Genomic DNA, 24,632 nt, shown 5'->3' on the forward strand with positions numbered 1-24,632 from the left:
TTTTATACATGCAAATGAGGTGTGCGCTGCCGCCCGCGCCCCCTCTTCTGAACCGTGGTGGAGGTGGGCGCTGAAACTCCGGCTACATTTTTCTACGAGGCGCCATTTTGTGCTGGAAATGGTTTTGGGCCCACGTCCTGTATTGCGAGGGCTCAAAGATCAGTCAGAATGACCTTGAAGGCTTGGACAGCCTTGCCCTCCGTGTGTGACCCCGACCCCTGCCAGGCGTCACCGAAGACCCCAGCCTCAGTTTCCTTATGTGACAAATGGGCACTGGGATCCGTTGTGATGCGAGGGAAAGAAGTCAGAGAGTCCCAAGACGTTTATTCAGGGCATGGTTCTGCCTGTGCCTGACCCATGGCCTCCAGCCACACCCACCTTCTCTGGGACTCAGTTTCCCTCTCTAGGAAATGGACACATAGCTGCCTGGAAAGGGGACCGTCTCCAGCCCTCAGTGTCAGTAAAAACGTCACGCGGTTGCCTGAGAACGGTGCCAGAACTCCCTGAGCAGGCCTTTTTGGAGGTGCTTAGAGAGGAGGAGGGAATGTTGAAGTTGCCTCCCTTTGCTCATCTGTGCAGTGCGGTTGCAGTTTCCTCTTGGTGTCTCTGCCAGTCTGCGTCCACAGCTCTTCTTAGTTTCTTGGGCTTTTCAGCCGTGGATAAGAGCATTAACATCTGGGCCTAATTTGGCCACAGGTACTTGAAAAGACCCTCGGCTACCAGCTTCCCCTCATGGGGCCTCCGTTTCTGAAGAAGGAATAAGGAAGGTGTGAAAGAAATCTACATGGCCAAGGCCAGGCGTGGTAGCTCACGCCCGTAATCCCAGCACTTTGGGAGGCTGAGGCTGGCGGATCACTTGAGGTCAGGAGTTGGAGACCAGCCTCGCCAACATGGTGAAACCCCAACTGTACTAAAACTACAAAAATTAACCAGGTGTGTTGATGCAGCCCTGTAATCCCAGCTACTTGTGAGACTGAAATGGGAGAATCAGTTAAAAGCCGGGAGGTGGAGGTTGCTGTGAGCTGAGATCTTGCCACTGCACCCCAGCCTGGGCAACAGAGCAAGACCCCATCTCAAAAAACAAAACAAACAAAAAACCTTCATGGTCGGGTACAGTGACTCACGCCCGTAATCCCAGCACTTTGGGAGGCCAAGGTAGGTGGATCACTTGAGCCCAGGAGTTTGAGATCAGCCTGGGCAACGTAGTGAGAGACCCCTGCCAATATGTACAAAACAAAAAACAAAACCCCAAAAACCCCAAAACAACAGAAAAAACAGCTACAGCATAAAAAGTCATCATCATAACTAGTTTGTGGAGAAATGGCGGCTACAGGTGATCCCTTCCTGCTCCCTCACCCCTGGTCCAATCTATACCAGTTCCGGTTGATGTCATCTACTGAATCTCATCACTTCTCCACATCCCCTATGCCACCAATCGTGCTTAGAGTCACTGTCATCCCATTTTGCCAATCAGCATTTTGCTGATCTTCAATTTTAGCCTGCTGGGTGTGGAGGATTCGAGCCCAATTCACAGACAAGGAAACTGAAGGAGCAGGAGGTAAAGTGACTTGCTCGGGGTACCCCAGCTGGGATAAGGCAAAGCTGGTGGCTAAAGTTGTCTTGATCTCAAAAATCTACCCAAAAGACATAACAATAATGATGCTAATACTAATAGTTATTATTTATTTGCTGTGTGCCAGACCCTTTTCTAGTTTCTTTACATGCTTGATGTCATTTAATCCTCGTAACAACCATGACGGGTGGATCTTATTAATTATTATGATCCCCCTCTGGACACCTGCGTTTATTCAATACATTTGTTCTTCTTTATCAGCATCTACGCTATAGCTGGCAGGATGCTATGGGATACAGCAGAGAATAAAAGGGACAAAACCTCGACTTTCATGGATCCTACCTCCTGGTGCGGGAGCCAGATAGCAAGTAAGTCTATACCATCATGTCAGCAAGTGATAAAGACTGAAAAACAACCAGCAAGTGATAAAGATGAACAATCAATGGGAGGGGGAAGTTCGAGGGGGAGGGATGGGGCTGCCATTTTACCTTGACTGGGCAGGGAAAATCTGTCTGAGGAAAGGTCACTGGGGTTGTGGGAGGGTTTATGGGAAAAGTATTTTGAGCAAAGGGAACAGCAGGTGCCAAGGAGATTGTGCTTGGTGCTTTTAGGGGACATTAGGAGGCCAGTGAGGCTGGGTTGAGGTGAGGCAGAGCAAGTAGAGGGATCTGAGGTCGGAGAGGTGAAGGGGTGCTGGTGGGCCTCCTAGGCCATGGTGAAAAGTATGTCTGTTTTTTGAGCAATGGGGAGGCATTGGTGGCTTTGAGCAGAGAATGACTCCATCAGACTTATGAACAGAAACAGGGAGGCCAATGAGGAGGTGATTACATTTGTTCAGGTGGGATGATGGTGGCTCCAAGCAGGATTGGTGGCATTAGGAATGCGGGGAAGTGATGAGATGATGTCAACAGGAACTGGTATAGATTGGACCTGGGGTGAGGGAGCAGGAGGGATCACCTGTACCCTGAATAATCGCCTGAAAACCAGGCTGGCAGACCTTTTCCAAAAAGGTTTTCCAATACTGTGGTCCATTGGTCTCTGGTCCAACTCACTAAACTCTGCCTTTGTAGCTCCTGAAAAGAAAACTAATGGGTGTGTTTCCAAAAACAGGCAGTGGCCAAAGTAGGCCCTTGAGCTGTAGTTTGCTCCCAGCTTTCCACAAATCCCACATGCCCCACCCCAGCTGAAAACTCAAGAGTCCTCCTCCCCACTACATTTTGCATAAACCCCAGACTCCCCGAAAACCCAGAAGCCCTTGCACCATCTCCTGAGGCTCCCTTGCCTTTTTGTTTGTTTCTGGAATAGGCCAAGCTTTTTTTTGTTTGTTTAAGACAGAGTCTCACTCTGTCACCCAGGCTGAAGTGCAGTGGCCCGATATCGGCTCACTGCAAGCTCCGCCTCCCAGGTTTACGCCGTTCTCCTGCCTCAGCCTCCCAAGTAGCTGGGACTACAGGCACCTGCCATTATGCCTGGCTAATGTTTTTGTATTTTTAGTAGAGACGGGGTTTCACCGTGTTAGCCAGGATGCTCTCTATCTCCTGATCTCATGATCCGCCCATCTCGGCCTCCCAAAGTGCTGGGATTATAGGTGTGAGCCCCTGCGCCCGGCTGGAATAGGCCAAGCTTTTTACTCTGAGGACAGTTGGACAGGTAGTTCCCTGCGCCGGTCGTGCTTTTCCCCCCTCATTCTTCTCATCTCCTAGGTTTACCCTAACTCCTCACCCCTTCACAGCAGCTTCTCTCCTCTTTCCTCCCCTCCCATGCTTTCTTTGCTTCGTCCTCTTTGAACTTCATGGTCTATCAGGATTTGCAATTATTTGCCTGCTTGCCTGTTTGACTCTTCCCAACTAGAAGATTAGCCCCAGCAGAGCAGGGATCTTGTCCTCAGTCCCTAGCAGGGCGCCTGACAGACTGAATATGTTATACATTCAACTGGTATTTATTGAGCACCTACTATGTGCCAGGCACCAATCTGGGTGCTTGGGATTTATCAGAGACCAGATAGACAAAGATCTTTGCCCTTGGGATGCATCAGAGAACAGATAGACCAAGGGCTTACTGTAGTGAGGAAGACAGAACCAAAAATAAAACATAATAAATAAGGAAAACATGGTCTTTTAGAAGGAACTACATGTTGTGGTAGGTAGGGAAAACTCTGTTAGCCATGTTTTCTCTCTGCCCTCATGCCACAATCATCAACTGATCTTCCACAAAACATACAAAAACATAAAATGGGGAAAGGACACCCTAGTCAATAAATGGTGCTGGGAAATTGGCAAGCCACATGTAGAAAAATGAAACTGGATCCTCATCGCTCACCTTATATTAAGGTTGGTGCAAAAGAAATGGAGGTTTTTGCCATTATTTTAATATTTGCAAGCTATGCATCTGACAAAGGACTGATATCCAGAATTTCCAAGCAGTTCTAACAAATCAGCAAGAAAAAAAAAATGATCCAATGAAAAAGTAGGCAAAGGACATGAATAGACAATTCTTTCAACAGAAGGTATTACAAACAGCCCACAACATATGAAAACTGCTCAGCATCACTCATTATCAGGGAAATGCGAATTAAAACTACAATGAGATAATACCTTACTCCTGTGAGAACAGCCATAATTAAAAAAATAAGGCCGGGTGCAGTGACTCAAGCCTGTAATCCCAGCACTTTGGGAGGCCGAGATGGGTGGATCACGAGGTCGGGAGATCGAGACCATCCTGGCTAACATGGTGAAACCCCATCTCTACTAAAAAAATACAAAAAAACCCAAACCAAAACAAAACAAAAAACTAGCCGGGCATGGTGGCGGGCACCTGTAGTCCCAGCTACTTAGGAGGCTGAGGCAGGAGAATGGCGTGAACCTGGGAGGCAGAGCTTGCAGTGAGCCGAGATCCGGTCACTGCACTCCAGCCTGGGTGACAGAGCGAGACTCCGTCTCAAAAAATAATAATAATAATAATAAAAAATAATAGATGTTAGCATGGATGTGGTAAAAAGGGAACACTTTTATAGTGTTGGTGGGAATGTAAACTAGTCCAACCACTGTGGAAACCAGTGTGGGTATTCCTCAAAGAACTAAAAGTAGATCTACCATTCGATCCAGCAATCCCACTACTGGGTATCTACCCAGAGGAAAAGAAGTCATTCTATGCAAAAGACACATACACGTGCATGTTTATAGAAGCACAGTTTGCATTTGCAAAAACATGGAACCAATCTAAACGCCCATCGTCACCCAATGAGTGGATAAAGGAAATATGGTATATATACACCATGGAATACTACTCAGCCATAAAACAGAAGGAAATAATGGCATTCGCAGCAACTTGGATGGCCATTATTATTATTATTATTTTCTTTTTTTGAGATGGAGTCTCACACTGTCACCCAGGCTGGAGTGCATGGTGTGATCTCAGCTCACTGCAACCTCCGCCTCCTGGGTTCAAGCGATTCTCCTGCCTCAGCCTCCCAAGTAGCTGGGATTACAGGCGCCCACCACCACGCCCAGCTAATTTTTTGTATTTTTAGTAGAGACAGGGTTTCACCATGTTAACCAGGCTGGTCTCGAAATCCTGACCTCTTGATTCGCCCGCCTCAGCCTCCCAAAGTGCTGGGATTACAGGCATGAGCCACTGCGCCTGGTCCTGAAGGCCATTATTCTAAGTGAAGTAACTCAGGAATGGAAAACTAAATACCCTATGTTCTCACTTACAAGTGGGAGCTAAGCTATGAGGACAGAAAGACATAAGAATGATACAATTGGGCCGGCCACTGTGGCTCACGCCTGTAGTAATCCCAACACTTTGGGAGGCCAAGGCAGGCAGATCACTTGTGGTCAGGAGTTTGAGACCAGCCTGGCCAACATGGTGAAACCCCGTCTCTACTGAAAATACAAAAATTAGCCGTACATGTTGGTGGGCACCTGTAATCCCAGCTACTCGGGAGGCTGAGGCAGGATAATCACCTTAACTTGAGAGATGGAGGTTGCAGTGAGCCAAGATTGCGCCACTGCACTCCAACCTGGGCCACAGAGCAAGATTCCATCTCAAAAAAAAAAAAAAAAATTCAGTGGACTTTGGGGACTGGAGGGTAAGGTTGGGAGGGGGTGAGGGATAAAAGACTACATACTGGATACAGTGTACACTGCGCAGGTGATGGGTGCACCAAAATGTCCAAAATCACCACCGAAGAACTTGTCCATGTGACCAAAAACCACTTGTATCTCCAAAACTATTGAAATATAAACAAATGGCCGGGCGCGGTGGCTCAAGCCTGTAATCCCAGCACTTTGGGAGGCCGAGACGGGCGGATCACAAGGTCAGGAGATCGAGACCATCCTGGCTAACCCGGTGAAACCCCGTCTCTACTAAAAAATACAAAAAACTAGCCGGGCGAGGTGGCAGGCGCCTGTAGTCCCAGCTACTCTGGAGGCTGAGGCAGGAGAATGGCGTAAACCCGGGAGGCGGAGCTTGCAGTGAGCTGAGATCCGGCCACTGCACTCCTGCCTGGGCGACAGCGCGAGACTCCGTCTCAAAAACAAAAAAAAAAGAAATATAAACATTAAAATTGTAGTGATGGTTGCAGAACTTTGTGGATATATACTAAAAACCATTGACTTATGTAGTTTAAATGGGTGAATTCTATAATATGTGAATTATATCTCAAGCTTTTTTTTTTGTTTTTTCTTTTCTTTTCTTTTTTTTTGTTTGAGACAGGGTCTTATTCTGTCATCCAGGCTGTGGCACAGTGGCGTGATCTCATCTCACTGCAACCTCCATCTCCCAGGCTCAAGCAATCCTCGCACCTCAGCCTCACAAGTAGCTGGGACTACAAGGGTGCACCAAAACGCCAGGCTAATTTTTGTGCTTTTTGTAGAGATTGGTTTTCTCCCTGTTGCCCATGCTGGTCTCAAACTCCTGGTCTCAAGCAATCCACCTGCCTCAGCCTCCCAAAGTGCTGGGATTACAGGTATGAGCCACTGCACCTGGCCTAAGCAAATTTTTTTGTTTTTGGTAAGAATTTAAACAATTACTGTGATGGGGGAAACTCAAAGAAAGTCAGAGGGATGGGAGAAAGAGAGAGATCTGAGGGACAGTGTTCCAAGCTGGGAGAGGTGACCAGGAAGGGCCAGACTCTGCAGACTCCAGAAGGCCACCGTGAAGAGTCTGGGTGAGCTCTAGGGAGCTATTGAAGAGTTTTGGGCAGAGGAATGACTGGATTTGGTGCTCATATTGGGACGGTAGCTCAGGGCTGCTGGTAGAGACTGGACTGGAGGGTCCAGAGTGGAAGCAGAAAATCCAGCAGCAAGTAAACTGTGGCTTGGCGAGGGTGGTGGCCTTCTGGGGAAGGAGTGGAGAGAAGGGAGCAGATGTGAGAACTAATCAGGAGGTGGTTGAATGATGGGCAGCCTTCCAAATCCTTTGGGAGACAGGAATTGTCAGAGGATGGGATGGGGAGGGGGTGCCCTTTCTTTGCTAAGTACTAGTAACCCATGAACTCGCTTTTGTTCAGGGCCAGTCGCGGTGGCTCATGCCTGTAATCCCAGCACTTTGGGAGGCCTAGGTGGGTGGATCACCTGAGGTCAGGAGTTCAAGACCGGCCTGACCAACAAGGTGAAACCCTGTTTCTACTAAAAATACAAAAATTAGCCGGGCATGGTGGTACACGCCTGTGATCCCAGATACTCAGGAGGCCGAGGCAGGAGACTCCCTTGAATCTGGGAGGCAGAGGTTGCAGTGAGCTGAGATCGCGCCACTGCATTCCAGCCTGGGCAGCAGAGTGAGACTCTGTCTCAAAAGAATTTACTTTTGTTCAGTGAAACCTAAATTGTCCCTTTGGTTTGAATTCTAGCTTCAGAGATTAATCTTCATTTCTGTCCATCTGTATTAGATTACAAAAGAAATATGTGTTTGGAGGGAAATCCACAGAGTTGCTGAGGCATGGGAAATGAAGGCTGGAGGTGCTGCTCTAGCCCTCCTTCCCCTCCTCCCCTCCATGTCCACACTTCTTTCCCCAGCACTTCCAGTCCACATTGATCAGTAGCCTTCAATTAAACTGGTGCACAGCAAGTATCCTCAATACAATCAATTACAGAGCAGGTGCAGTGGCTCATGCTTGCAATCCTAGTACTGTGGGAGGCCTCAGAGAGAAGATCATTTGAACTCAAGAGTTGAAGACCAGCCTGGGCAACATAGGGCGACCTTGTCTTTATAAAAAAAAAATGAGACATTAAATTTATTTATTTATTTATTTATTTTATTTTATTTTTTAATTTTTTTGAGATGGAGGCTCGCTCTGTTGCCCAGGCTGGACTGCAGTGGTGCGATCTCGGCTCACTGCAAGCTCCGCCTCCCGGGTTTACGCCATTCTCCTGCCTCAGCCTCCCGAGTAGCTGGGACTACAGGTGCCGCCACCTCGCCCGGCTAATTTTTTGTATTTTTTAGTAGAGACGGGGTTTCACCGTGTTAGCCAGGATGGTCTCGATCTCCTGACCTCGTGATCCACCCATCTCGGCCTCCCAAAGTGCTGGGATTACAGGCTTGAGCCACCGTGCCCGGCCCCTATTTTATTTTATTTTATTTCATTTTATTTTATTTAGAGAGAGTCTCACCGTGTTGCCCAGGCTGGAGTGCAATGACGTGATCTGGGCTCACTGCAACCTCCACCTCCCAGGTTCAAGCAATTCTCCTGCCTCAGCCTCCCAAGTAACTGGGATTATAGGCGTGCGCTGCCACGCCCAGCTAATTTTTGTATTTTTAGTAGAGACAGGGTTTCACCATGATTCCCAAGATGTGACTTGCTCCTTTAACTTATATTTATTTAGCACGGGATACACACCGGGCACTGTTCTGGGTGCTTGGGACACGTCCGAGAACAAGATAGGAAGCAAAATCCCTGCCCTTCTAGGGCTTCCATTCCAGTGGGGAGACTAAAAGTCTGCCTGGGACGAGTGGCAGCCCAGGATGCAGGCCTTCGCCTGCTCACACTGGGAAAGTCCTGGGCTAATAGGTAAGTCAAGTTGGTGGTTTCAAAAGATATTGGCAATGCACGATGGCTTATGCCTGCAGTCCCAGCACTTTGGGATGCTAAGGCGGGAGGATCACTTGAGCTCAAGAGTTTGAGATCAGCCTGGGCAACATAGCAGGACCCTGTGTCTACAAATAATTTAAAAATTAGCTAGGAGTGGTGGCACATGCCTACAGTCCTAGCTCCTTGGGAGGATTGAGGCAGAAGGACTGCTTGAGCCCAGGAGGTTGAGGCTGCAGTGAGCTGTGATCACGCTATGGCGTTCCAGCCTGGGTAACCCTGTCTGAAAAGTAGAATAAAGATATTAATTGCTATAAATATTAGTGTAGGCTAAGGAGGTTCAGGAATGTTGTGGGGGGGGGGGACAGCTTTTTTTTTTATTTGACGGAGTCTTGCTCTTTTGCCCAGGCTGGAGTGCGGTGGTGCCGACTCGGCTCACTGCAACCTCTTCCTCCCAGGTTCAAGCGATTCTCTTGTCTCAGCCTCCCGAGTAGCTGGGACTACAGGTGGGCACCACCATGCCCGGCTAATTTCTGTATTTTTAGTAGAGATGGGGTTTTACTATGTTGGCCAGGCTGGTCTTGAACTCCTGACCTCATGATCCTGCCACCTCGGCCTCCCAAAGTGCTGGGATTACAGGCGTGAGCCACCACGCCCGGTGTGGGGGTACAGTGTTCTTTTTTTGAGACGGAGTCTCACCCTGTTGCCCAGGCTGGAGTGCAGTGGCATGATCTCGGCTCCCTGCAACCTCTGCCTCCCAGGTTCAAGCGATTCTTCTGCCTCAGCCTCCAGTAGCTGGGATTACAGGCGTGCACCACCACACCTGGCTAATTTTTTGTATGTTTAATAGAGACGAGGTTTCACCATGTTGCCCAGGCTGGTCTTGAACTCCTGACCTCGTGATCCGCCCGCCTCGGCCTCCCAAAGTGTTGGGATTACAGGCGTGAGCCACTGCACCCAGCCAAGGGGGACAGTTTTAAATAGGGTAGAACTAATTTTACTAGAGAAGGTAACATCTGAATAAAGATTTAAAGGAAGTGGCCGGGCACAGTGGCTCATGCCTGTAAACCCAGATCCCAGCACTTTGGGGAGCTGAAGTGGGCGGGTCACTTGAAGAGGAGTTCGAGACCAGCCTGGCCAACATGGTGAAACCTCGTCTTTACTAAAAATACAAAAATCAGCAGGGCGTGGTGATTCGTGCCTGTAGTCCCAGCTACTTGGGAGACCGAGGCAGGAGAATCACTTGAACCCGGGAAGCGGAGGTGGAGGTGGTAGTGAGCTGAGATCATGCCACTGCACTTTAGCCTGGGTGACAGAGCGAGACTTTGTTTAAAATAATAATAATTTAAAGGAAGTAAGAGAGCAAGTTTTGTGGGAATCCAGAGAAAGGCCATTCCAGGCAGAGGAAACTGCCAGTGTCCAAGTCCCCTCACAGGAGTCAGCCTGCAGATGAGCAGTCTTCAAAAGATTCAGCATCATGGGCGAGTCAAGGGTGTCCCGGCTTTTATTTGCGTCTCCTTTCTTCCCTGTGAGGTTGAGCATCCTTTCCTGAGTTTCTGAGTCTGCTGGTCTGTGGTTGGTAGCAGGTTCTCTGCTCCTTAGTGCCTGAATACTTCTGAGCAGACACTTGTGACCTTCCCAGCTTGAGGTGTGTGCACACGCTGGGGTAGGTAATTGACAAGAACGACTTTCCTCCATGCCTCTGGAGCTGAAGTTGGAACTCTCCTGGGTGGGAGAGGCCCTTAGCAATGCGAAAATAGGTCCTTAAGTGGATCGGGTGCTCCCTCTAGTGACAGACACACCAGTAATTAAATGCATTGCCCGGGTCAGTCCTGCTTCGCAAATCCCCGAGCACAAGGCAGAGACTTCTTGAGTGCACTGGGAATTTCCTGTGATGACTGTACAACCGACACTGGTGATGCACACGAAGCCTACACAGAAAAATGCCTGGTGCTGGGGAGGTGGGAGCACACGGACATCCTCACATACGTGGACTGGGCACAGGTCCGCTGAGTTGTAGTTGGCATTGTCTAGCAAAAGTCCTCGAAATGCACCTGTCACTCACCTTCTGAGAGCTCATCCTAAAGAAAATTTAAGGGAATGGCCAGGCGCAGTGGTTCACACCTGTAATCCTAGCACTTTGGGAGGCCGAGGCGGGCAGATTACGAGGTCAGGTGATTGAGACCAGCCTGGCCAACATGGCGAAACCCTGTCTCTACTAAAATTACAAAAAATTAGCTGGATGTGGTGGGCGTGCCTGTAATCCCAGCTACTCGGGAGGCTGAGGCAGGAGAATTGCTTGAACCAGGGAGTCGGAGGTTGCAGTGAGCCAAGATCGCACCACTGCTCTCCAGCCTGGGTGACAGAGCAAGGCTCCGTCTCAAAAAAAGAAAAAAAAAAAAAGAAAAAAAACAGAAAAAGAAAATTAAGGGAGTGCACCAAGTGGTGTGCAAAAAGATGTTCCTCAAGTATTGTTTAGAGTAGTAAAACCTAGGGAAAACCCAAACATCTATTGGTAGTGATGGCAGGGGCTGCTGCTATTCTGAGCCTCCCTGTGCTCTTGGGGGTGGTGGGGTGCCGGGAACAGGCAGGATCTGCCCTTCTGGGTGCGGCTGCAGCCACCAGACCCAACACTGCAGATCTAGGCCTCCAGCTCCACAGAGCAGATAGGAGCTGGAACAGTTGGGAGCCCGAGCCCTTCTGAGTTGGTGGGGTGGGAGCTCCTGGGTGCAGTCTCTGCAGCCTGCACCCTTGGGGGCCCCAGGAAGGACCCCCTCCATCCCTTCAGTCTCAGGGTGCCTGTTCCCACCGCCTGGCTTCTCACCGCTCCTGGCTCCTGCTCCCATCTCAGATCAGTGGTTAGGGCAGAGCCCTGGGGCTGTGAATGGCAGTGGGAGGCCTGGGCAGAAGGGGGTGGGTCCTAGTGAGGGTCTGAAGGCTGGGGGCCGGGCTGCCAGTCCCGAGGACCCAAGTGGGGACACGTGGTGCCTCTTCTGGGCCGCCAATGGCTGCCCATGGACCAATCAGCATGCACTTCCTCCCCTCTGAGGTCCATAAAAGCCCTGGGCTCAGCCAGGGCAGGGCAGAGGACAGCCAGAGAAGGAAGAGGGAGGAGAGATGACTGGAAGATCAGCTGCAGAGAGGAGCTATCTGCAGAGACGACCTGCTGGCAGAGAGGAGCCACCCCCACCAAGGCCTCCTCTGTGCTGAGAATTGCAGACATTAGGATGACCAGTTGCAGAGAGGAGCTGCCCTCTCCAGAACCTCCTCTCTGCTGAGAGCTGAACACTCAGCAGATGACCTGCCTACAGAGAGAAGCTACCCACTGTGGGTCTTCTGAGCTGTTGTAACACTAAATCAAGCTCATCCTTGTCTTCTTCACCCTTCGCTTGTCTGCGTACCTCATTCTTCCTGGACTCAGGACAAGAACTCTGGCAAAGGCGCCATTGGCAACAGAGGTTTCCGGGGGGGGAAGAAAATCGACACCCCAAAGATCCTGTAACAGTAGGAACTGGGAAAAAATTATGCTGCATCCATAGGACAGAATATGCTATAGCCATTGAAAATGAGGGAGGATTTGTTGTTTTTTGAATCATTGGTGTCTCAAAGAATCTGATGAAAGTACAGGATCCATTTCCCTGAAAAAACAAGTACAAATGCTAACTAATACATGTGAAAAGAATAATGAGGTTGGAAAATTATCATCTGAAGATTGCCGTTCAACTTTTGGAGAGTGATATTCAGATACTTTGAAGATTGCCAGTATTCAAACATCATTGTAATGATTGATTCAGCCAAGGCTGGGTGCAGTGGTTCACTCCTGTAATCCCAGCACTTTGGGAGGCCAAAGTGGGCAGATAATGAGGCCAGGAGTTGGAGACCAGCCTGGCCAACATGGTGAAACCCTGTCTCTACTAAAAATACAAAAATTAGCCGGGCGTGGTGGCACATGCCTGTAATCCCAGCTACACGGGAGGTTGAGGCAGGAGAATTGCTTGAATCAGGAAAGCGGAGGTTGCAGTGAGCCAAGATCATGCCACTGCACTCCAGCCTGAATGACAGAGCAAGACTCCATCTCGGAAAAAAAAAAAAAAAAAATAGTTGATTCAGCCAAGATAATCATCAGTGGAGGCCAAAGCAGCAGGTGAAAGTTTGAGGAGAAAAAAGATAACTACATAGCATCAGCCTGTGTGTGGTAGCTCATGGCTGTAATCCCAGCACTTTGGGTAGCTGACACCTTGATCTCGGACTTCCAGCCTCCAGAACTGAAGAAATAGACTTCTGTTGTTGGCCGGGTGCAGCGGCTCACACCTGTAATCCCAGCACTTTGGGAGTCCGAGGCAGGAGGATGGCTTGAGCCCAGAAGTTTAAGACCAGCCTGGGCAACACAGTGAGACCCCCATCTCTAATAAAAAACAATGCTTAAAAATTAGCCGGGCACATTGGTGTGCACCTGTAATCCCAGCTATTCAGGAGGCTGAGGCGGGAGGATCACTTGTGCCCAGAAGGCCGAGGCTGCAGTGAGCCTCGTTTGAGCTCTGAGCACGTGAACATATGAGCTCTGAGCACGTGAACTTCAGGAAGGATAAGAGCATGGGTTTCCTTCAGCCAAAGCACTGAGACTCTGGTGTCACTTCTGTGGTTTTCCTCTCTCACACATGTAACCCAGATCTAATCATGAGGAAACATCAAATGCACCTAAATGCAAAGGACATTCTATAAAATGGCCTACCTGGATTATTTAAAAAATCAGCATTAAGAAAGACAAAGACTGGGCTGGGCGTGGTGGCTGCCACCTGTAATCCCAGCACTTTGGGAGGCTGAGGCAGGAGGATTGCTTGAGCCCAGGAGTTCCAGCCTGGGTAACATAGTGAGACCCCATCTCTTAAAAAAAAGTCTCTTTCATCTCTGCGTGAGTTGTGTGCAAGAATAAAAACTGAAAATACAAAAGAAAGACAAATAATGAGTAACTGTTTAAGATTGAAGGCAATTCAAGAAGCACAATAGCTGGATGCAGCACCCAATCCTGGAGTGTCACAAACCGAAAGCTGCTCTGAAGGACGCTTGATGAAACTCAAACATGGACTTGGCCGATGTGAAATTCTCGAGTGTGTAATTATGCTGTGGATGTGTAAGAGAGCAGCCTTGTTCTTCAGAATGGCCTCTGGGGCAAAGGGATGTGATGGATGCAGCTTACTCCCAAATGTCTCCGTAGAAAAAAACATGATCTTTTTTTTTTTTTTTTTTTTTTTTTTNTTCTTCCTTCCTTTCTTTCTTCCTATTTTAATAAAAAAAAATGGAAACAAAAGATGGCTCTAAGGTAGATTAATTTAACACCAAAATAGTATCATGACAGAACAAGGAAGATTCTTCTCATCTTTCCCCTGTGAGATTTTTAGCATTTTGACTATGGTTCTCATGTTTGTTGTTTCAGGCTTATTTATCTCTGGTTTCAGAATGTTGGCAGTAGTTCCAGGAAGCTTCATATAGCAACAATCAAAAGTCAAATGTTCTTTTGACTCTATCTATATATCTCTCTTTTATTTATTAAGATATTATTTACATACAATTAAGTTAACCAGGTTAAAATATACAATTCAGTGATTTTTTTCATAACTTTATACAATTGTGTAAACTCTACTTTAATCAAGATACACACCAATGCCCTCATCATAAGTTTTCTCATTCCTCTTTGTACTTGATCTTCTCTCCACACTCCAGAAGCCAGGCAACCACAGATCTTCCCTCTGTCAACACATTTTTGTTTATCTAAAATTTCATACAAATGTAATCATACAGTACATATTATGTAGTGTTTGTATTCTTGCAGTAAGCATAATGTACTAGATATATATTCATATTGTAGTAATATGAATATAGACTAATTGTTTGCTCTTTTATTGCTAAGTCCATAGTAAGTATGTATAACTAGTGAATTTATCAATTCACCAGCTAATGAATGTTTTTGGCTATTATGAATGTTTTATGCTATCACCATTCATGTACTTGATTTTGTATGGACATATGTGTCTATTTCTCATGGATAGCAAATAGGAATGAAGTTGATAGGCTGTATGGTAAATGTATTCTTAACTTTATATAGTATTACTGTAATGTTTTCTAAAATGGCTGCACCAATTTGCATTCCTCCCAGTAATATATGAAGGTTCCAATTCCTCTATAGCTTTTTTAGTACTTGCAGTTATAATTTTAATTTTGATTTTTCTGATGACCAATGATGTTGAGGATCTTGTGTTTATTGGTTATTTATATTTTTCTGCAAAATACTTATTCAAAATTTGCCCATGCTTAATGAAATTCTTTTTCTTCTTTTTGTTAGTGTCTGAAGGATCTGTAGGAGTGATGCCCCACCCCCTCAATCTTTTTTTTTTTTTTGAGACGGAGTCTTGCTCTGCTCTGTCGCCCAGGCTGGAGTGCAGTGGCGCAATCTCAGCTCACTGCAACCTCCACCTCCTGGGTTCAAGAGATTCTCCTGCCTCAGCCTCCCGAGTATCTGGGACTATAGGCACCTGCCACCATGCCCGGCTAATTTTTTGTATTTTTAGTAGAGACGGGGTTTCACCGTGTTAACCGGGATGGTCTTGATCTTCTGACCTCATGATCCGCTCGCCTTGGCCTCCCAAAATGCTGGGATTACAGGTGTGAGCCACTGCTCCTGGCATTTTTTTTTTTTTTTTTTTTTTTTGATGGAGTTTCGCCTTTGTTGCCCAGGCTGAAGTGCAATGGCGTGATTTTGGCTCACTGCAACCTCTGCCTCCTGGGTTCAAGTGATTCTCCTGCCTCAGCCTAGGGAGTAGCTGGGATTACAGGCGCGTGCCTGTATCATGGCTGCACCATGCCCAGCTATGTTTTGTATTTTTAGTAGAGATGGGGTTTCACCATGTTGGCCAGGCTGGTCTCGAACTCCTGACCTCAGGTGATCACCCTCCTCAGCCTCCCAAAGTGCTGGAATTACAGGCATGAGCCACCATGTCTGGCTTTTTTTTTTTTTTTTTTTGAGACAGGTTCTGGCTTTGTGGTCCAGGCTGGAGTGCAGTGGTGTGATCTTGGCTGACTGCAACCTCCACCTCCTGGGCTCAAGTGATCCTCCCACCTCAGCCTCCTGAGTAGCTGAAACTACAGGTGCATGCCAACATGCCTGGCTAATTTTTTTGTATTTATTTTATTTTATTTTATTTTTTGTAGAGATGAGGTTTTACTATGTTGCCCAGTCTGGTCTGGAAGTCCTGAGCTTAAGCAATCCACCTGCCCCTGCCTCTCAAAGTGTTGGGATTACAGGTATGAACCACCATGCCCAGCTGAGATGAATATTTATAGAGAAAGAAAACCATACAGTGATGTTATGTGGAAAGAAAATCATACAGTGATGTCATATAATGGTAACAAATGGTGAGTTGGTGAAAATGACACAGAAATTCTTTGACTGACTGTTCTGTAAGTTTGAAATTATTTCAAAATATAAAGTCAAGCAAAGTGAAACGAAAAAGCCTGCACACAACATCTGGCATAGATTGGAGACGTTCCCAAGCCCACCCGTCAGATGCGGGTTAAGAATAGCTGCCGAGAGGCTGCCTTTATTGGCACGGTGGGGTTGCCAGTTGAGCGACTGTTAGGTTACAAAGGCGAACCTTGGAGGCAGAATGCTCACGTCAGATCTTATCCTTGACTTGCCCGCCCCGCACACGGTGGGTGTGGAGCAGATTGCTCTTCTCTTGTGGAACACAAATGAAGCTGTTGGCTGGCATGCGGCGTCCATGAGGAGTGAAAATACATACGCTGAAGCACTGGAGTTCCGATTCAGAGTGGGAAGCTAATCACCCTCCGAGGGAGAGGAATGACACTCCAGTCGCCCATCTCGGCGCGCTCCTTGGCATATGCTTAGTGAGGGGAATGGCAGGCAAAGTCTGCACCATTTGCATTTAAATTACACTGTGGGAGGATGAGGTGGGAGGATCGCTCGAGGCCAGGAGTTCAAGACCAGCCTGGTCAGCATAGCCAGAGTCCCATCTCTACATTTTTTTAAAATTCTTTTTTCTTTTTCTTTCTCTTCCTCGTCCACTTCCAGTTTCCACTTCTGCTTCCGCTTCTATTTCTGCTGCTTCTGCTTCTGCTTTTTTCTTTTCTTTTCTTTTCTTTATTTTCCCACTCTGCCAGCCAGGCTGGAGTGCAGCGGCACGATCTCGGCGATCTCAGCGATCTTGGCTCACTGCAACCTCCTCCTCCTGAGTTCAAGCGATTCTCCTACTGCAGAATTTAAAAATTCTGTCAAAAAAAAAAAAAAAAAAAAAAAGTAGAGTCAGGCATGGCGGCGCATGCCTGTAATCCCAGCACGTTGGGAGTCCGAGGTGGGCAGATCACCTGAGGTCAGGAGTTCGAGACCAGCCTGGTGAACATGATGAAACCTGGTCTCTACTAAAAATACAAAAATTAGCTGGGCATGGTGGCACACGCCTGTAGTTCCAGCTACTCAGGAGGCTGAGATACGAGAATTGCTTGCATCTGGGAGGCAGAGGTTGCAGTGAGCTGAGATCACGCCATTGCACTCCAACCTGGGAGACAGGGCGAGACTCTATCTCAAAAAAAAAAAGGACCAGGCACGGTGGCTCATGCCTGTAATCCCAGCACTTTGGGAGGCTGAGGCAGGTGGATCACAAGGTCAGGAGTTTGAGACCAGCCTGGTTAATATGGTGAAACCTCATCTCTACTAAAAATACAAAAATTAGCAAGGCATGGTGGTGTGTGCCTATAGTCCCAGCTACTGGGAGGCTGAGGCAGGAGAATCACTTGAACCTGGGAGGCAGGGGTTGCAGTGAGCCGAGATCGCGCCACTGCACTCCAGCCTGGGTGACAGAGCGATACTCTGTCTCAAAAAACAAAACAAAANGCCTGGGTGACAGAGCGATACTCTGTCTCAAAAAACAAAACAAAATTAAAAAAGAAATAAAAGAGAAAAGAGGTTACAGAGCAGTCTATATATAGGAAGGCTGATTTGTAAAAAAAAAAAAAAAATCATGAGGAAATTTCTAGAAGAAAACATAGCTAATGCAAACAGCATTTGACTCTGAGCAGCAAGAAATCAGGAGATCTCCATTTTGTTCTCTCCTTGTTTCTCTGGATTTTCTAATTTTTTCCCCATTACAATCACTGTCATTGTCAGGGTGCATTTGGTTGCCAGGAACAGAAGCCAAGAGAGGTTTGTGGGAGAACTGAGGGACTTCCATGGATTCACTTGTTCCTCAAGAACAAGGACCTTGTTTGTGCCGTTCACTGTATTTTGTTGACTGAATTAGTGAACTGGCATAGCAGAAAATAAAATTCAACGGTGCCCCTTGGAGTCTCAAACTGGGGATGGGTAGTTGCTGCCTCGTGGTATTTTTCTACCTGTCTTTTGTGTGTGTCTCTCCAATTCTCTTTCCAGAGTGATGTGCAAACAAACCCTCAGATGCAAGGTGAAAGCCTGCAGCTTAGAGACAAACATTTAGTTGCATCTAGGGAGAATTTTCCTAAAGTTCATAAAATTGGTACATAGAGGAACCTCCCCTCTTGGCCAGAGTCTGCATCCAAGTACTAAGGCAAGGAGGCAACTCTAGTCCGCACTGCGCAAATGTTTTAATGCACTGGGTGGGATAGGGAAGCAGGCAGGGAGAATGCTTCCTTTTCGTATTTTTTAGTTTTGAGACAGTCTTGCTCTGTCACCCCGGCTGGAGTGACGCGATCTCAGCTCACTGAAACCTCTGCCTCCCGAGTTCAAGTGATTCTCCTGCCTCACCCTCCCAAATAGCTGGGACTACAGGTGCACGCCACCACGTCCAGCTGATTTTTATGTTTTTAATAAGAGACAAGGTTTCACCACGTTGTCCAGGCTCATCTCAAACTCCTGACCTCAAGTAATCCACCTGCCTTAGCCTCCCACAGTGCTGGGGTTACAGGCGTGAGCCACCGCGCCTGGCTATTTTTTACTTTTGAGACAGGGTCTCGCTCTGTTGCCCAGGCTGGAGTGTAGTGGTGCAATCATAGCTCACTGTAGCCTCGAACTCCTGACCTCAGGCGATCCACCTTCCTCGGCCTGCCAAAGTGCTGGGATTATAGGCATGAGCCACCACACCTGGCCAATTTTTAAATTTTTAGAAGAGATGAGGTCTTGCTATGTTGCCCAGGCTGATCTTGAACTCCTGGCCTCAACAATCCTCTCACCTCAGCCTCACAAAGTGCTAGGATTATGGTGGTGGGCCACCATGTCCAGTTGGAAAATGCTTCCTAATTATCTTAAAAATGGACACTTCAGTGGACTGCACCAGGCCACACCTCCTCTTACGGGCCGGATTATGTCTCTCAAAAAAGACGTTTGAGTCCAGTCCTGACGACCCCGTCCCTGTGGCCGTGACCTCGTTTGGAGAGAGGGTCTTTGCAGATGCACGAGTTAAGCTGAAGTTACGTGGGAGGCTCCTCATGGCTCCTCATCTAACATCACCAGTGTCATCATAAAAAGGGGAGTTTGGGCCGGGCGCGGTGGCTCACGCCTGTAATCCCAGCAGTTTGGGAGGCCGATGTGGGCAGATCATGAGGTCAGGAGTTCAAGACCAGCCTGACCAGTATGGTGAAACCCCATCTCTACTAAAAATACAAAAATTAGCTGGGCGTGGTGGCGCGCGCCTGTAGTCCCAGCTACTGGGGAGGCTAAGGCAGTAGACTCATTTGAACCCGGGAAGCAGAGGTTGCAGTGAGCTGAGATCACGCCACTCCAGCCTGGGTGACAGAGAGAGACTCCATCTCAAAAAAAAAAAAAACCCCAAAAAACAAAAAGTGGGGGGCGGCATTTTGATACAGAGACAGACACACACAGAGGGAAGACTATGTGAAGACAGGGAGAAGTGCAGCTACAAACCAAGGGATGCCTAAGGTACCAGCCAAGCACCAGGCCTGAGAGAGAGGCCTGAGCAGATCCCCTCTTGAGGAAGAAGGAACCAGCCCCGCCGCCACCTCCTTTTTACTTTTTTTTTTTCCGACAGAGTCTCATTATGTTGCCCAGGCTGGAGTGCAGTGATGGGATTTCAGTGCACTGCAACCTCTGCTTCCCAAGCTCAAGCAGTTCTCCTGCTTCAGCCTCCTGGTTAGCTGGAATTACAGTGCCCGCCACCACACCCAGATAACTTTTTTTTTTGTATTTTTAGTAGAGATGGGGTTTTGCCATGTTGGCCAGGCTGATCTCAAACTCTTGACCTCAGGTGATCCGCCTGCCTTGGCTTCCCAACGTGCTGGGATTACAGGCGTGAGCCACCGTGCCTGGCCGGCCTGCCACCTCCTTGATGTTGGACTTCAGGCCTCCAGAACTGTGAGCCATAAGGTGTTTTTTTTGTTGTTGTCGTTTGTTTGTTTGTTTTTGAGATGGAGTCTCGCTCTGTCACCCGGGCTTGAGTGCAGTGGCGCGATCTTGTCTCACTGCAAGCTCTGCCTCCTGGATTCACGCCATTCTCCTGCCTCAGCCTCCGGAGTAGCTGGGACTACAGGCGCCCGCCACCACGCCTGGCTAATTTTTTTAATTTTTATTTTTTTTATTTTTAGTAGAGATGGGGTTTCACCATGTTAGCCAGGATGGTCTCGATCTCCTGACCTTGTGATCCGCCCATCTCGGCCTCCCAAAGTGCTGGGATTACAGGCGTGAGCCACTGCGCCCGGCATGACGACGGCTTAGAACAAAACCCAGAACTTAGAAGCACCCTACAGTGCACCCCCACCTCCAGTCCCTGACCCCTCCTCTTGGTGGTGGGCCCTGGCCTGGGAACAAATGCTTAGAAGCCCATCCTTTGGCACATTGCCCACCTGCTACACCCAGCTACACGTTGGAGGCCAGGGGGCCTCCCCTGTGACCCACAAACATGGATGGAAATCCATCCTTTCTCCACAGTAAGCCTTGAGAACTTCGATCAGGAAAATGTCTATTTATTCCAAAAAATACCAAGTCACAGCTCCTCTGGCTGTCCTCACCAGGGAATCAGTTTGGGGAAGGGACCAGTGTTGGAGAGGGGAGTGGAGAAAGGAAGGGAGGAGGAGGGAGGCAGAAGCTGTTGGAGGGTCTTCAGGTGTGGAACTATTTATCTTCTCCCTGTGAACCGCCCCCTCCCATGCTCCCCCAGCCAGAAAGGGAGATGCCTGTGTGTGTGTGTGTGTGTGTGTGTGTGTGTGTGTGTGCATGTTTGTGCGCGCGCACGCACACGTGCGTGCTTGTGTATGCATGGACTTGTGTGCATTTGCATGTGTTGGGGCAGATGACAAGGTCCCAGCTCAGGACACGTGGAGGGGAATTGTCAGTACACACCGGCTCCCACCCCTCAGGACTTCTCCCCTCTATGGCTTATTTGAGGTCAGATCAAGGCCCCAGGGTCAGGCAGCCTGTGCCGCCTGAATGGGGACAGGGCTGGGGGCGGGATTCCTGGAATCCAGGCTGGCCTAGAGCTAGTGGAAGGGGATACAAAAGCTGAAAGGCCCGAACCCCCAAATCCTGGCGGCTGGAGAAAGCTGAGTGTTCCGCAGAGGTGTGGCGCAGAGGGGAGGGGGCTGGGAGGGGGCTGCGAGGGGGCGGGCGCTCAAGCTGGCTCCTTTCTGGGGAAGTCACAGTCGGCCTGAGCGGTGTCGGGCTGGGGAGGCCCCGGAAGGGATGGGAGGAGCTCCTCAGAGCAGCTAGAAGCTGTGGGGTTGAAGAACTGGCACCAGGGCCTAGGTAGATTTGGGTAACCCCGTTTCCTCAGTGTGCCGTTTCCTCGCTGTGGTGTGAGCCAAGGGCCAGCTCTCTGCCCCAAGCTCCTGACAAGAAGGAGGGTGAGGTGCCAGTGTTTGCGGGGAGACATAAGAGGGAGGGGGACGGCCCAGGGGAGGAAGAAGAGACCCCCCCCACCTTGCCCTAGGGGCTGGGGGAGGGGCGTGTAGCCCTTTAAGAGTGGGGGAATGGCCGCCCCCGCAACATGGCTATGTACAAAGAGAATTGAGGGCAGATTGTGCAGTGGGTGCTGGGGACTTCCTGCCGCCCCTGGAGGCTCCCCCGGTGTTAGGGTGTTAGGGAGGGAGGTGAAGGAGCACCCCTGGCCCTGCAGATGTGCTGGCAGGGACCGTTGCTCTCCAGCGTCCCTGCTGCAGGATGAGGCCGGCAGAAGACAGCCCTGAAGGCCCCAGGTCGGTCACCAGCTTTGGCCCATCCTGCGGGGGTCGGGGATATCTGAGGAGAATTTGGCCGGGGCCAGCAGAGAGCTGATCCTGGTAGGGGCCCCAGTGACAGGGACTGGGCAGGGGGCAGTGGTGTCACCTGAGGGTTGAAATGCTTCCCCTCTGGTGATGAGAGGTTTCTGGGTTGACCCTGTCACCAGTCAGATGGCTGGGTGAGGGGCAGCGCTGCTGTCAGGAGGGGCCTGGGTACCTCACCGGGGGGTAAGGTGAGGTTGGCTGAGGCCACATCTGTGGTGGGGTTGATCCAGGCAACATCCTCAGTCAGGAGTGAGGCAGTGACATAAGGAGGGCCAGAGTCGGGGTGAAGTCATCAGAGGGGGGCAGCTGGCCCCGCCCCTGTCCTTTTTGTGGACACGGGAATATGGCCTGTTATGCTGGTTCCCCTTAAGTGAACTACTGTAAGTACCATGCGGCCCCAGAGGACAACTGAAATACAGCCCGTCATGGTACTTGGTTCCTAAGATGATGGCTCTTGGGGGGTGATGGCACATGGTTGCAGTGGACTCTGGGATGACACCAGGGTTATGGTGGATCCTAGTGGATGGTGACAACATTGGATCTCGTGGATCCTGAGAGATGATGGCACCAGGGTTATGGTGGATCCTAGTGGATGGTGACAACATTGGACCTCATGGATCCTGGGAGATGACACCAGGGTTATGGTGGATCCTAGTGGGTGGTGACAACGTTGGATCTCATGGATCACAGGAGATGATGACACCAGGGTTATGGTGGATCCTAGTGGATGGTGACAGCACTGGACCTCATGGATCCTGGGAGATGATGACACCAGGGTTATGGTGGATCCTAGTGGGTGGTGACAGCATTGGATCTCACGGATCCTGGGAGATAATAACATCATGGTTGGAGTGGATCCTGAGAACTGATAACATAATAGCTATGGTGACTCCTGGGACATGAAGACACACAGTTAAAGTGGATCTGGCAGGTGATGACATCATGACACTCTTAGGTGTAATGAATTCTGGGATATGATGACACCATGGTTGAAGTGGATCCTGGGAGGATGACACCATGGTTCTGTCATGGGAGGTGATGACACCAAAATCATGAGGGATTATGGGAAATGGTGGCATCATCAGTCCTAGTGGATTTCAGTAGAGGATGTCTGTGTCAGGCATAGTGGATTCTGGAAGGTAATGTCATCATTGGTCATGGTGGGATCTAGGAAATGATGACATCGTCAGCTGTGGTGGCTCCTGAAAGATGATGACACCGTGGTTGTGAGGAGTCATGGAGGGTGGTGACACCGTTGGCTATGGAGAGTCTTGGGAGATAGTGACACCATTAGTCATGGTAAATCCTGGAAGAAGATGTTACCATAGTTGGGGGTCATAGGGAATCCTGGGAAAGGATTCCATCCTCAGACATGGGTAACACTTGACCCCGGGTACAGTGCCATCATGAGTGGCGGGTATTGTGTGGTGCTGACAGTGTCAGTGAGGGCAAGAGTAGATGTACCTCAAGCACCTCCCCCCAGTAGAAGGCTAGGACTTTGTTGACAGAGGCGATTGTCTCTAGATATGGCAGAAAGAAGAGTGAGGCCAGGCTATAGGACACCTATGAGTGCCAGGACTCCAGGACCCTGGTGATCCAGAGTGGCCTCCTGGGAGCAGAAGGGCATCTGGTGGTTCTGTCTCCCAGGAGTCATAGCACAGGTATGGGATCCAAGGCCCCATTTCCTCTCAGAGGGTCTAGCAGAGATGCTGCTGGGCATGTCCCTTGGGTTTGGGGAGGGAGCAACCAAGCTAAGTCACGGTGGGACAAGGCAGTAACTCTGGTGACACCATCAATACCGATGGCCTCCCAGAGTGGGCAGTGCCTCTGAGGAGGAAACTCTGGTGATGCCATCACAGCACTGGGGTAGGGGGTTCACTGCCAACAGCCTACACAGACCATCATTTCTGGAGGAGGCCCTCCACATGGGCAGCTTCCCAGCGATGCTTCCTTCAGACAACATCTCAGGACAGGGCTCCTCTCTGCTCCCTGGCATCTTCCCTGGGGTTGTCCTGGACTCTGGGCCTGCCCTGCCTTCTACAACATGGTGGCAGCAATGGAGGCCTCTCCTCGTGCCATCTCAGAGCACGTAGCCTCTGGGCGACAGTGCAGAAGGGGCCTGCTCCTGGAGAGGTCCCAGAGTGGGTGGTCATCTCTGGTGATGACATCACAGGAAGAGGCACGGTCCCTCTGATGACGTCATAGGGCAAGGCACCTTCTCTGGTGATGGCATCACAGGAAGGAGGCAGGGTCCCTGTGATGATGTGGTGAAAAGGAGACCTTAGGTCTAGTGAGGACACAGTTGGTGAGGCATTTTCCCCTGCGACGTGTCCCAGGAAGATGGCTTTGTCTGTAACGATGACATCATAGGACAGAGGCATCTTCTCTGCTGCAGAGACACAGGGAGAAAATATCTTCCCCATGGCGATGATGCCAAAAGAGGCCTTGGAGTTAGCGGTGAGATTGTCTCTGCAGTGACACCACAGGATCGAATGCCATGGGGCAAGGCATCATCTCTGTTATTACACCACAAGAAGGAAGCCTCTGAGGACACCATAGAACATGGACATGGCCTCCAGCGAGGACTCACGGGCTGGCCTCTTCCTCTGTGATGAGCTCATGGGAAGGAGGCCTTGTCCCTGTGATGACATCAGAGAACACAGACATGTTTGCTAGCGATGACCTCATGGGCCGGCCTCTTCCTCTGGGATGACATCATGGGAAGGAGGCCTTGGCTCAAGCAGTGACGTAATAGGAGGAGGAATCTTGTCTGCC

At 49.4% G+C, this 24,632-nt stretch overlaps 1 pseudogene; it reads right to left on the bottom strand.

The window, feature by feature from the left end:
* Nucleotides 1-23,029: 23,029 nt before the first annotated feature.
* LOC112613555 lies at nucleotides 23,030-24,508 on the bottom strand (annotated as a pseudogene).
* Between the last annotated feature and the right edge of the window lie 124 nt (nucleotides 24,509-24,632).

This window comes from Theropithecus gelada, chromosome 19 (assembly GCF_003255815.1).
Source record: "Theropithecus gelada isolate Dixy chromosome 19, Tgel_1.0, whole genome shotgun sequence".
In the NCBI taxonomy this organism is placed as follows: Eukaryota; Metazoa; Chordata; class Mammalia; order Primates; family Cercopithecidae; genus Theropithecus; species Theropithecus gelada.